The following is a 10,831-nucleotide window of genomic DNA, read 5'->3' as shown; positions in this document are numbered from 1 at the left end:
GCCTGCCTTAGCAGACGAAGCAGTGACATCGGGTACATGGAGTTCAGTGTGGTCATCTCGTGGATCGTTCAGCTGCTAGGACTTGGCCGAAAAGCAAACTCAGAAGAAGATGGCGATTCCCTTGAGGAAGACAGAGAGAAAGAAATAAAGCCAGAACCAACAACCGTCGACGAGCATTTTAAGAAGGCAAAAACCCCGTGGGACATAATCCACGCGGAGAAGCACTACTCAAGGCAGCTCAAAACTTGGCTGGGGAAGGTATTCAACAATTTCATTGTCAAAGAACTAGTGCTGGGCAATGCCTTCTTGCAAGCTGCCGTAAAGCTAATACTGGGCAATGCATGGGTGCAAAAGTTCCTAGATGTTGTCGGTGCCACCGCCGCCGCCGCCACCATTAGCGCCTCTATCAAAAATCACGCACCCGCCGCAGTCATTGACTACATCAGAAGGAATGAATCCGGGATTGAGTCCGAGATTGCCTGGTTAAAAGATATCGTTTCAGACGGCCGCTTGTCCAAAGATGGACGACGGCCTAGACTCCTTGCAATTGTAACACCACCGGTTGATGTCCCCTACCCAGAAGACGAGGAGGAGCCGCACGCATACCGCCCCGCGACTAAGATTGCGAGGAGGGTGCATGACATCTCACTTGAAGCCAAGAATTACGACTGTGTGGCTTGGATCAACGCCAGGCGCTATTCAGGGCGCAAGGAGAGGCTCCAGCTCTTACTGCAACAATTGCTACATCCCTCATCTGGTGACGATCAAGAGGTTGACCTCCATGTCGAGCCTCTCAAGACGGAGACGAGCACATGGAGTGATGAGAGATTGCAGCGAAAGATTCGTAGGCTGCTACAAGGCAAAAAGTTCTTGATTGTTCTGGCTGATCATGAGGATGTGGCACCATGGGAAGACATAGCGTCTGCTCTACCACGGCGTGGACAATATGATGATAATAGCACAGTCATTGTTACTCCAGTGATACAACAGTCAGTTCAATTTCACGGGTGGTATTTAGCCAGCTGGTTGTTCTTGCTCAGTGCCTCGCGCTATAAAGTGCACTTCTATTCACATATTGAAGCTCTAAGCAAGAAAGCCAATGAATTGCTGGTCGGTGGCCACGAAAGTGAAGAGTTGAAGAGCAATGTTAAAAGAATACTGGAGAAATGTCGTTGGGATTCCTTTTCCACAGGGTTGTTTCTCCATGCTCTGTATGCTAATCCTCGCAGAAGCAACAATGAATTGGTGGCGTTGCAGCATCGATTACAAGATTTCAACACAGTGAGTAATGCCAGGGAAATCATAAGGTTCTGCTACGACGACCTGCCCAGTCAGTACAAGAGCTGCTTGCATTACCTATCCATGTTCCATGGCCCCCATTATTCCAATATTAGGAGGGCAAGCTTATTAAGGCGATGGGCTGCTGAAAACCTCATCACCACACGGCATGCATTGGATGAAGCCGAGCGTGGCTTCAATGCGCTGGTTGATCGAGGCCTTGTTCTTCTCGGTGGTATCAGCCCAACAGGCAAAGCCAAGACTTGTAGGGTACATCCTCATGTCTTATCCTTCATTACCAATATGTCCTGTGAGGACTATGTTGGGAACACAGATCTGCTACCTGCTGACTTGGCTCCCCGCCTTTCCATTCGCAATAGAATGCAACTTCAACAACTCTCCAATCAGCAACAGGCCACACATTTCAACATGTGTCGGCGAATACCCAGGCGTACCACTCCAACGCAAGAAAAAAATTCTAAAGACCCCTTGCCTGACATAGTAATGTTTCTGAACTCACTGCCTGCATCTTCTCAACTGGGACTGATCAAGGTTCTAGACCTAGAAGGTTGTCATGGACTAGACAAGCAGAAACTGAAGAACATGTGCAACAAGATATTTCAGCTCAAGTATCTAAGTCTAAGGAACACAGATGTTAAGGAGCTGCCCAAGGAAATCGGCATGCTCCAGCACTTGGAGACATTTGACATGAGGGGAACCAAGATAAAATCATTCCCTGTGAATGTCGTGCTCCAGAAGCTAGTGCATCTGCTTGCTGGTCACAAACACCTCATGGATCAAGCAGCTAGTGCCACTGGATCTAATGAATCATTTTGCAATCTTCAAATGCCTCATGGAATTAGGAGCATGACAAACATACAAGTACTATCCCATGTTGAAGTCTCTGATGTGAAAGAGTTGGATGCTGTTGGTCAGCTGCAGCAGTTGAGGAAGTTGGGAGTAATTGTCCCTTGCAACAACCCTGATGTTATCACCCACTTGCTTCGAGTAACCGGGAAGCTAGATTAATACCTATCCTCGTTGTCGGTCCATATTGAAGTAGCAGAGGCTGATGTTGACTTGGATACAAAAGATCAAGATATCTCACACCCCAGGTCCCTTCAAAGCCTTAATATCGATGGCAAGATAGCAAGGCTACCTACTTGGATTAAAAAGCTTCATCGACTTTCCAAGATAGTTCTATGCCGTACCTCCCTGAAGGCTGATGATATAGAACTAGTCCTGGGTAAGCTTTTGCGGTTGCACACTGTTGTGCTGCGCTATGACTCATACAAAGACAACAAGCTTAATTTTAAGGAGAAAAGATTCGGACAACTCGAGCTTCTTGTCATTGATGGCTCAGACATCACCAAAATCAATTTTGATCCAGCTGCAGCTCCCAAGCTTGAGAGGATTGTTTGGACTTCCACTTCCAGTAGCAAGGCAGACATGTACGGGATTGACAAACTCCCAAGCCTGAGACAGATAGTGCTCACTGGCAGCTTCAACATGGATAGCATCAAACCAGCAATGTGCAAAAATCCAAACAATCCTATCCTTACACATAAGTTAAAGGGCGATGCTGCTACTGCTGCCGCCGATGCAAGTCCCATTCCTGTTCCGTGGTAAAGATTTATTTCTGTTTGTGTGGTTTCATGCATTTGTGTGTGCTTGCGGACAGACTTGTGTAGTTAATACTTACCCTGGTTGTGTGACTTGTGTCTGGATGTGTGATTATTTATTCTTCAATTGTGTCTGGGTGTGGGTCTGCGTGTGTGATTACTTATTCTGAGTTGAGTGTGGGATTGAGCATATGGTTGTGTCTATGCTCCTCAGTTGGATTTGTACGTGTGGTTTCCTTTGGACCCGCTAGGTTCCATATATATGATAAGTGTGGCGTGTTGTTGTGAATTCACTATATATGATAAGTGTGGCGTGCTGTCGTGAATTCACTCCGTGAGCTAGCGATAGCTCTTTTCATATCACCAGCATTCGCTCCTTCTCATTCTAGATCTCTTTCTCTTTCAGCTGTAAGCATTTCAAGTTAGCTGCTAGCTATACATATATGCACGCTACAGATATATCTGATTTCTGTTATACATGTGAGGGATTTCCTTCCCTTCCATTGTTGACATTTGGGTGCCAAGGGCTGGGAAGTGGGAAGACATCTCCTCTGCGGTTGGAGGGAGCCCATGTAGCCAGGGAAATCTCCACAGCTGGCTTGGTGCCCAGGGTTATATTTCCCTAGCAAAAAAATATATCCTAAAGGGTATCGATCCATGCAGCTCTCAACTCAACAACGTAGATAGTTTGTGACTTTGTGTCCTGTGGTGAGTATATACTAACACTGGGTGCACTAAAACCTGGTTGACGTGCCAGTGGTGCATCTCTTTATTCTCCGATGTTAGAAGGGAGAGAGAGGTTTGATGAAATAGTTCATGTATTGCTTGAGCCTCGTGGGTATATATATAGGAGTACATGATCATCTTGGAGTACAAGGCAAGATAGAATAATATCCTACGCTATCCTAGCTTTCCTAATAATCATGCTACTCAACATCCCCCCACAGTCATAACGGTAGCGACGTAGACGGTGAGACTGGAGAAGAATCCGAAGGGAAGCCGACGGACACCCCCCACAGCCGTAACGGTCGATGCATCGCGGAGTCGTGGCTGGAGTGGAAACCGACGAGGTTGCTCAAGCAAGGCGGTAGCCCTTTGCGCCGTTTGTCGAGGTAGTCGAGAGTGTAGGTGGTGTAGCCGTAGTCGAGGTAGCCGTGCGAAGAACGCCGTGGTCGGTGTCGAGTCGAGGGTCGCCGGTGTCGAGGTAGTCACCATGGAGCCGCGGAAGAAGAGCAGCGGCTGCGACGGCCTAAGGAGGCGGCGGCGGCGGCGGCTAGAGAAGGAGCGCGGCGGCGGTGCTCGAAGTAGGCGAAAATGAACCCGACAACGTGACGAAGACCGGCGCGGACGGTGACGTTCCCGCGCCAAGGGAGGCGGCGCGGCGCATATCACGTGGAAGTCAACGCGCGTGGACGGCGATGGACCGCGTGCCGCAGCGTTACAACCCGAAGGGGAGACACAACGGCGGCATGCTGGTCAGGGCAACGGCGGGGAAGACCTCAGGGCGGTTGCAGGGATCGCGTGCCCCGCTCGCTATGGCCCGACGAGGCGACGCAGCGGCAGCGTGGGGGTCGGTGCAGCCTCGGGGATGGCCTGGATCGGATGACCTCGGTGCGGCAGTTGACCGCGGGCTGTGGTGCGACCACGGTGTTCGATGAGTTTTTTTTATGAAACCCAATTAATTCTTTTATTTGATCTATGTTCACTTTTAAGGACAGGTTAAATATGTGCACGATTGGACCTGAAGCTTGTGTATCTTTACCAAATAAAGCGGCTATCGTTTCTGGTCGTCCGTCATTAAAATTACCCTCCAAGTTAGTAAAAATTACCCATCAATGCCACCCGTAAGTGGGAAAACGTTTCAACTTTTTTGACCAAAAATCGCCGCCTTTTCGTTGTTTTAGAGCGGCACGACGAGCAGAAATCACAAATGCGGTCCGTAGCAAAGTGGTAGGTCGAGGTCTCCTCTAGCGATGAGACCAGGGTTCGATCCCCAGCCTCTGCAATTTCTACCATTCTTTTCTCGCGCATGTCCTATCAATGAATGCATTCATGGGTCGGCCCATGTGCTGGGCTGTACTCCCCTGTTTTTTTTATTTTACTTTTTTTGTCTTTTCTTTTCTCATTCTGTTTTCTTTCTTCTTTAAATTAATTCGGGATTTTAATATTCTAAAAGTTGCGAGTTTTGAAAAAATGTTTGAGAAATTACAAAATATATGTGAATTAAAAGATGTTTAGAAAAACATAATTTTTTCTCGCGCATGTCCTATCAATGAATGCATTCATGGGCCGGCCCATGTGCTGGGCTGTACTCCCCTGTTTTTTTTATTTTACTTTTTTTGTCTTTTCTTTTCTCATTCTGTTTTCTTTCTTCTTTAAATTAATTCGGGATTTTAATATTCTAAAAGTTGCGAGTTTTAAAAAAATGTTTGAGAAATTACAAAATATATGTGAATTAAAAGATGTTTAGAAAAACATAATTTTTTTGCAGATTCAAAAAATGTTGGTGGTTTTGCAAAACTGTTTGTACAATTACAAAAAAAAATCACAATTTGGAAAAAATTGTCGGGAATTAAAATCATGTTCATGATTTTGAAAAAATGATTGTGTATTTAAAACATATTTGGGGAACTTAAAAAAACTGTCCATGACATTTTATAAAAAGTTCACAAAAATAAAAATAAATTTTTGTTTTTTAAATTTTGTTCCCCAATTTTTTTAAAAAGTTCATATATTCAAAAAATGTTTGTTGAGTGAAAAAATGTTAATGAATTCAAAACCGGTTCATACATTAATTTTTTTTTAAACAAACTAATGTTCATGATTTTGTTGAGAAAATAAAAAAATTCAAAAAAAAATTGTCAATTCGTAAAATTCTTCACCGATTCAAAAGTATTTTATGTCTAGGATTTGATTAGTTTTTCGGAAGTCTTTATATGTCTTAGCGTTGGGAGTAGTTCGTGGTCAATGAGATTTGCTTATAAAGTTTTAAACGTTCCCTTGCGCAACATAATGACAAGTGTGACATACACTGGCAAACTCATAGCCTTGTGATTTACCGCGTCGAATGCATTGTGATCTCGTGGACATCGCGACCATCATCGGCTAGGGTGAGAAAATAAATAAATGGCAATATGGTGAGCCACTGTGTTAATAGAGTACGCTCATATATCAGGATATTGAGTCAGACTTATTTGATTAGCCATAATTTTTTGTCTCCCGTTGCAACGCACGGGCATATTTACTAGTGATGTGCTCATACGTGCTACCAACTTCTTCATGCAAACTAAGCCAATTAGCTTTGCCTCACATGGAATATGCATGCATTATAAGTCCCAGAGTGCATATAGGCTCGTTTCATGCAAGTAACGTGGTGGCCGGTATGTACGTATGTATTTCTATCAGAATACTCGCACGGGCAGGCAAGCATGCGTATTTATGTGGCCGAATACCCGCAACATGTAACTTCTAAAGGCCGTCAGTGTATGCACTGTATTGACTGTGTTAAAAAAAAGTATATGCACTGTATTGGACACAAGGAAATAAAGAAGAAGAAGAAAAAAAACAATGTGGGCTATGTTCCCGAGTCAAGTCAATGGCAAACATGTCTCTCCGGTGCACAAGTCCATGGCTTTCTGATCACGGTGCACATGTCGGATGTATTGCTTCCCGGAGGAGACGACGTGGCGAAACCGGTGCTCACGACGATGCAGCCCGAGACCAGTCCCACCTTTGAAGACGCACCCACCATGGCGAACAGGTCCTTGGCGTATAGGTCTCGGTGGGATACTTGTCTCGCCAAACCACCGAATACGGCGTTTAACCGAGAAGAGGCAGCGACCATGGCGGACAGGTCCTCGGCATATAGGTCTCAGTGCACAGCTCCATGGCATACCCGACATACAGGTCACCCTTTGATGTAGCACCTGCCAAGGCGACGCGACCTCTACGACGCCACCGTTCGTCAACCCTGTGAGCCGACGCCCTTGTCCTAGCAGAACAATCAAGACGGCGTCCAGCTGATACAAGGCGACGCAACCACTATGATCATCTATATCCAAGAGTTCGCCCGGCGGTGCCCCTAATAAAGCGAACTGCCATAGACTTGGCGTCCAATCAAGTGAGGCGCATCCATCTCGGCGGATAGGCCATTGGCACACAGGTCCATGGTGTCATCGGTGTACATGTTACCCTTTGATGTAGCACCAGCCCATGGCGACGCAGACTCTACAACATCACCTTTCCACGGCCCTGTGAGGCAGTGCCCTTTGTCTGGACGGACCGCCGAATACTCGGCGTCTAGCCGAGACGAGGTGCCAACCACATCGGCCATGCCGAGCAGGACCCATGCAACTTCAACCCCAACTACATCATCGCTGCCAAGACCGACGAGGCGTGACGGCAAGGGCGGACGTGGCTAGCACAAAGCCACGTTTTGAGCGGCATGTGTACCGAAGAGGACACGGGTTCTGCCGCTGCCCATACACTACCATCATCATGCATGGAGAGCGCACGGCGAAGACGACGAAGACGACCACACGGCTTAATCGGAGGTGTCTCGCGGAGTAACCCGCGGGAGTAATTAAACGGGAGCCTTCCGAGGCCCTGGGAACCAAGAGACCGCAATCGCTACAGTCAGGCTGGCCGCACTAGTAGGCCACGGAGTGCATATGTAAAGGGATCTTGTATTTTTGTTTCTTCAGTGAGAGATTAATAAAGTGCATGTTTCCTTATATTTATTTGTGTACTTAGTACACTGGCACGCCTGCAACGTTTATTTCCCCCTCGAGCATAGAGAGATAATAATGCACTAACCCACGTTATTTTTATTATTTCTCGTGTCAAACAAATTGGCACGCCCAGTGGGACGTGGTTCTCCTCCGATCTTTGCTTCGATGTGGTCGTCAAAATCTTCTTCGCCAATCTCCAATGTGCACATCATGCTGCAAGGATCTTCGCCAGTAAGCCTCTTTCTTGCAGGTGAACTCTCCCACAGCAGTAAATCGGAGCCGCGATGATCTAGTGTGGATCATTGTCGCCTATGGTCTTCTTCGAGCATGGCACCAGGGTCTACATCTACCAAGCCGAAGATCTCGTGCAGTTTCAAACTGTGCAGTAAAAAAAAGGCGCAAAGGCGGGAGGCCGCCAAGGCGAAGAAGGAGCGTCGCGAGCTAATGCTCGAGGCACGTGCCCCGTTGAAGGAGTCAAGAAGGGCGGATATGAAAGGAGACATGGAGACTTCTCAACGCCTTCGCGCTAAGGCCGCCAACGGACAGGAAGGAGCGGTGTCCCATCACGCCCCTACCCCATTTCCGCACCCTGAGCCTTCACGACCAACTCCATGACGCACCGAGGTCGAGTTGCTCGAGGGTTTGGAGGCCATCTCCCAGAACCTGCGGAAGCTCATGGCGAACTCGCGTTTGTCGGAAAGCCCGCATCCTCTTCGGAACTACAGGAGGAAGTATCGCAAGGTACAACTACTCCACCAACAGATTACCTCCCGCATTGCTCAGAGCACGGTGCTGGAGGAGGATTGGTCCCTTGGAGCAAGGGACCTAGCGGACAAGGTGTTCACTTACCGGAGCACCTTGTCTCGCATGGAGAGCGCAAGGCAAAGACGACGAAGACGACCACACGGCTTAATCGGAGGTGTCTCGCAGAGTAACCTGCGGGAGTAATTAACCGGGAGCCTTCCGAGGCCCCGGGAACCAAGAGACCGCAATCGCTACAGTCAGGCTGGCCGCACTAGTAGGCCACGGAGCGCATATGTAAAGGGATCTTGTATTTTTGTTTCTCCAGTGAGAGATTAATAAAGTGCATGTTTCCCTATATTTTTTGTGTACTTAGTACACTGGCACGTCCGCAACGTTTATTTTCCCCTTGGAGCGTAGAGAGATAATAATGCAATAACCCATGTTATTTTTATTATTTCTTGTGTCAAACACACGGAAACAACCTCAGGGCGGCTGCAGGGGACCACGTGCCGCGACACTACGGCCTCAAGGGGCGACGCAGCGGCGGCGCGGATCGGTGCGGCCACGGGGAGAACCACGGGGCGGCGGCGATGCGGCCCGATGGGGCGACGCAGCGGCAGCCCGTTGCTCGATCGATGGAGGGGCGCCCTGAACTCGGGGACAGGGCGGTGACGGCTTGTGTAGGTCGACGAGCGGGCCGACGCGCGGACGACGACCGTGAGGGGCCGCCTGTCGCGCGAGGCCGCCGGGTCGGGGCGACGGGCGAGCAGACGCACGAACGATGGTCGTTAGGGGCTGCCTGTCGCGCGGGGCCGCTGGGTCGGTGAAGAGGCCGGCCGGTCGCGCCGATGTCGGAGTGGAGCCGCATGCTTGTCGACGGCGGCGGCGGGCGACGCAAACCGATCAAGCATAGATCAAAAAAACAAAAAGAAAAACGACAATCAAAACTACCGACGAGAGAGCGAAAAAACCCGAGGCAAGGGCTCGGGAAAAAGACTCTCTAGGGCAGCCGGTCAACACGACTGGCGGACGAACCCTAGGTACGGGCGGTACAGGCGGCACGGCCCCCGGCGGCGGTCATGGAGGCCGACCACCCCGAGGGCGGCACGGTTGCGGAAGCAGTGGCGGCTAGGGTTTAGAACCCGGAAACTGATACCATGTTAGAAAGGAGAGAAAGGTTTGATGAAATTGTTCATGTATTGCTTGAGCCTCGTGGGCATATATATAAGAGTACATGATCATTTTGAAGTACAAGGCAAGGTAAAATAATATCCTACGCTATCCTAGCTTTCCTAATAATCACGATACTCCCTCCTTTCCGGTTTATAAGATTCAATTCAAAAATCTCACCAACTAAGGTAGATGATGAGTGGTGTAATATTTTTTGTAGTTTGCAAAAGCACCCAATTAATGCTTTTGTTTTCCTAAAAAAATTATGTTTACGAATGCATTAATTGCAATGCATGCATGCATAAAGTGTATGCATTGGTCGGTTTTCTCTTAATACTTGCATGCAATGATTTAATGCACCTTGAAGTCTGAACATGTGATGGGAAACAACCAAATTGAGCCTTATAAAATGGAAAAACTAAAATTTTGAGATAAATCCTATAAACCGAAAAAGAGGGAGTACTCAACATCTGAAGTTAGGTTTCCGTCTCTTACTCTACAGGAGAACCTACGACACTGCCGGCAAGTGAGAATCGTTTACCTTACATAAATCGGTGGTGAAGATTAGAACTTACCCTTTCGATTGGAAAGAGCGGAACTATCCATAGGATATTCAAGAGACATGCCACGATCTGTTATAATAACAGAACAAAAGTCTGACAAGCCTCCAAGTGCGCTCAAATGAAAAGCAAAGCATTGCTGTGGCCTAGTGCCGCATGATCTTCCAAAGTAGTTTCAAGTGAGACTTATCTTCAGTTCAACGTCAACAAGAGCCCACCTTTTCCTTATCTGGTCGCCTGAGCATGAAGAGCAGATGCCCTTGTGGTTACAGCGCTGCAGAGCAAAGGCGTAGACCGGCGTATTTGCAATGTGGCACTACTGCATCTGCCCTCTGCCAAGGAGAGACATGTGTTCAGTGAAAAATATAACTTCGAAAGGTCAGTGAGCTGGCCTGGCAGTCGCCACAAATAAATCATATCAACCAGCAAGCAGCATAATGTTGTGCTTCCACCCGGCAGTTGGGTTTCTGAACACAACATTGTAAATTTACGTAGTGAAACAACGAGTTATTTACCCAAAACCATCACACTTGAGGCTAGGGTAACAACTTAGTACCAGATTTGTGCCAAGGCATAAAAAACCATCAAAATTGTGCCTAATCTGTGACGCGGAGCACTGATGCTCAGATTTGGCCGAGAAAACATCGAAACTGACAAGTTAGGCCCACCTGTCGAGCTGATGTGGCGTGCTTGTGTGGACAATATGCTGAGTTGGAGGGGTGTCCCA

General features: G+C 47.9%; 1 pseudogene; it reads left to right on the top strand.

The window, feature by feature from the left end:
* The first annotated feature begins 36 nt into the window (after positions 1 to 36).
* Positions 37 to 2,907, top strand: LOC119273146 (annotated as a pseudogene).
* The last annotated feature ends 7,924 nt before the right edge of the window (positions 2,908 to 10,831 follow it).

Source organism: Triticum dicoccoides, chromosome 3A (genome assembly GCF_002162155.2).
Source record: "Triticum dicoccoides isolate Atlit2015 ecotype Zavitan chromosome 3A, WEW_v2.0, whole genome shotgun sequence".
Classification (NCBI taxonomy): domain Eukaryota; kingdom Viridiplantae; phylum Streptophyta; class Magnoliopsida; order Poales; family Poaceae; genus Triticum; species Triticum dicoccoides.
Note: the sequence above shows the minus strand (reverse complement) of the source record. Positions and strands in the feature narration are given on the sequence as shown.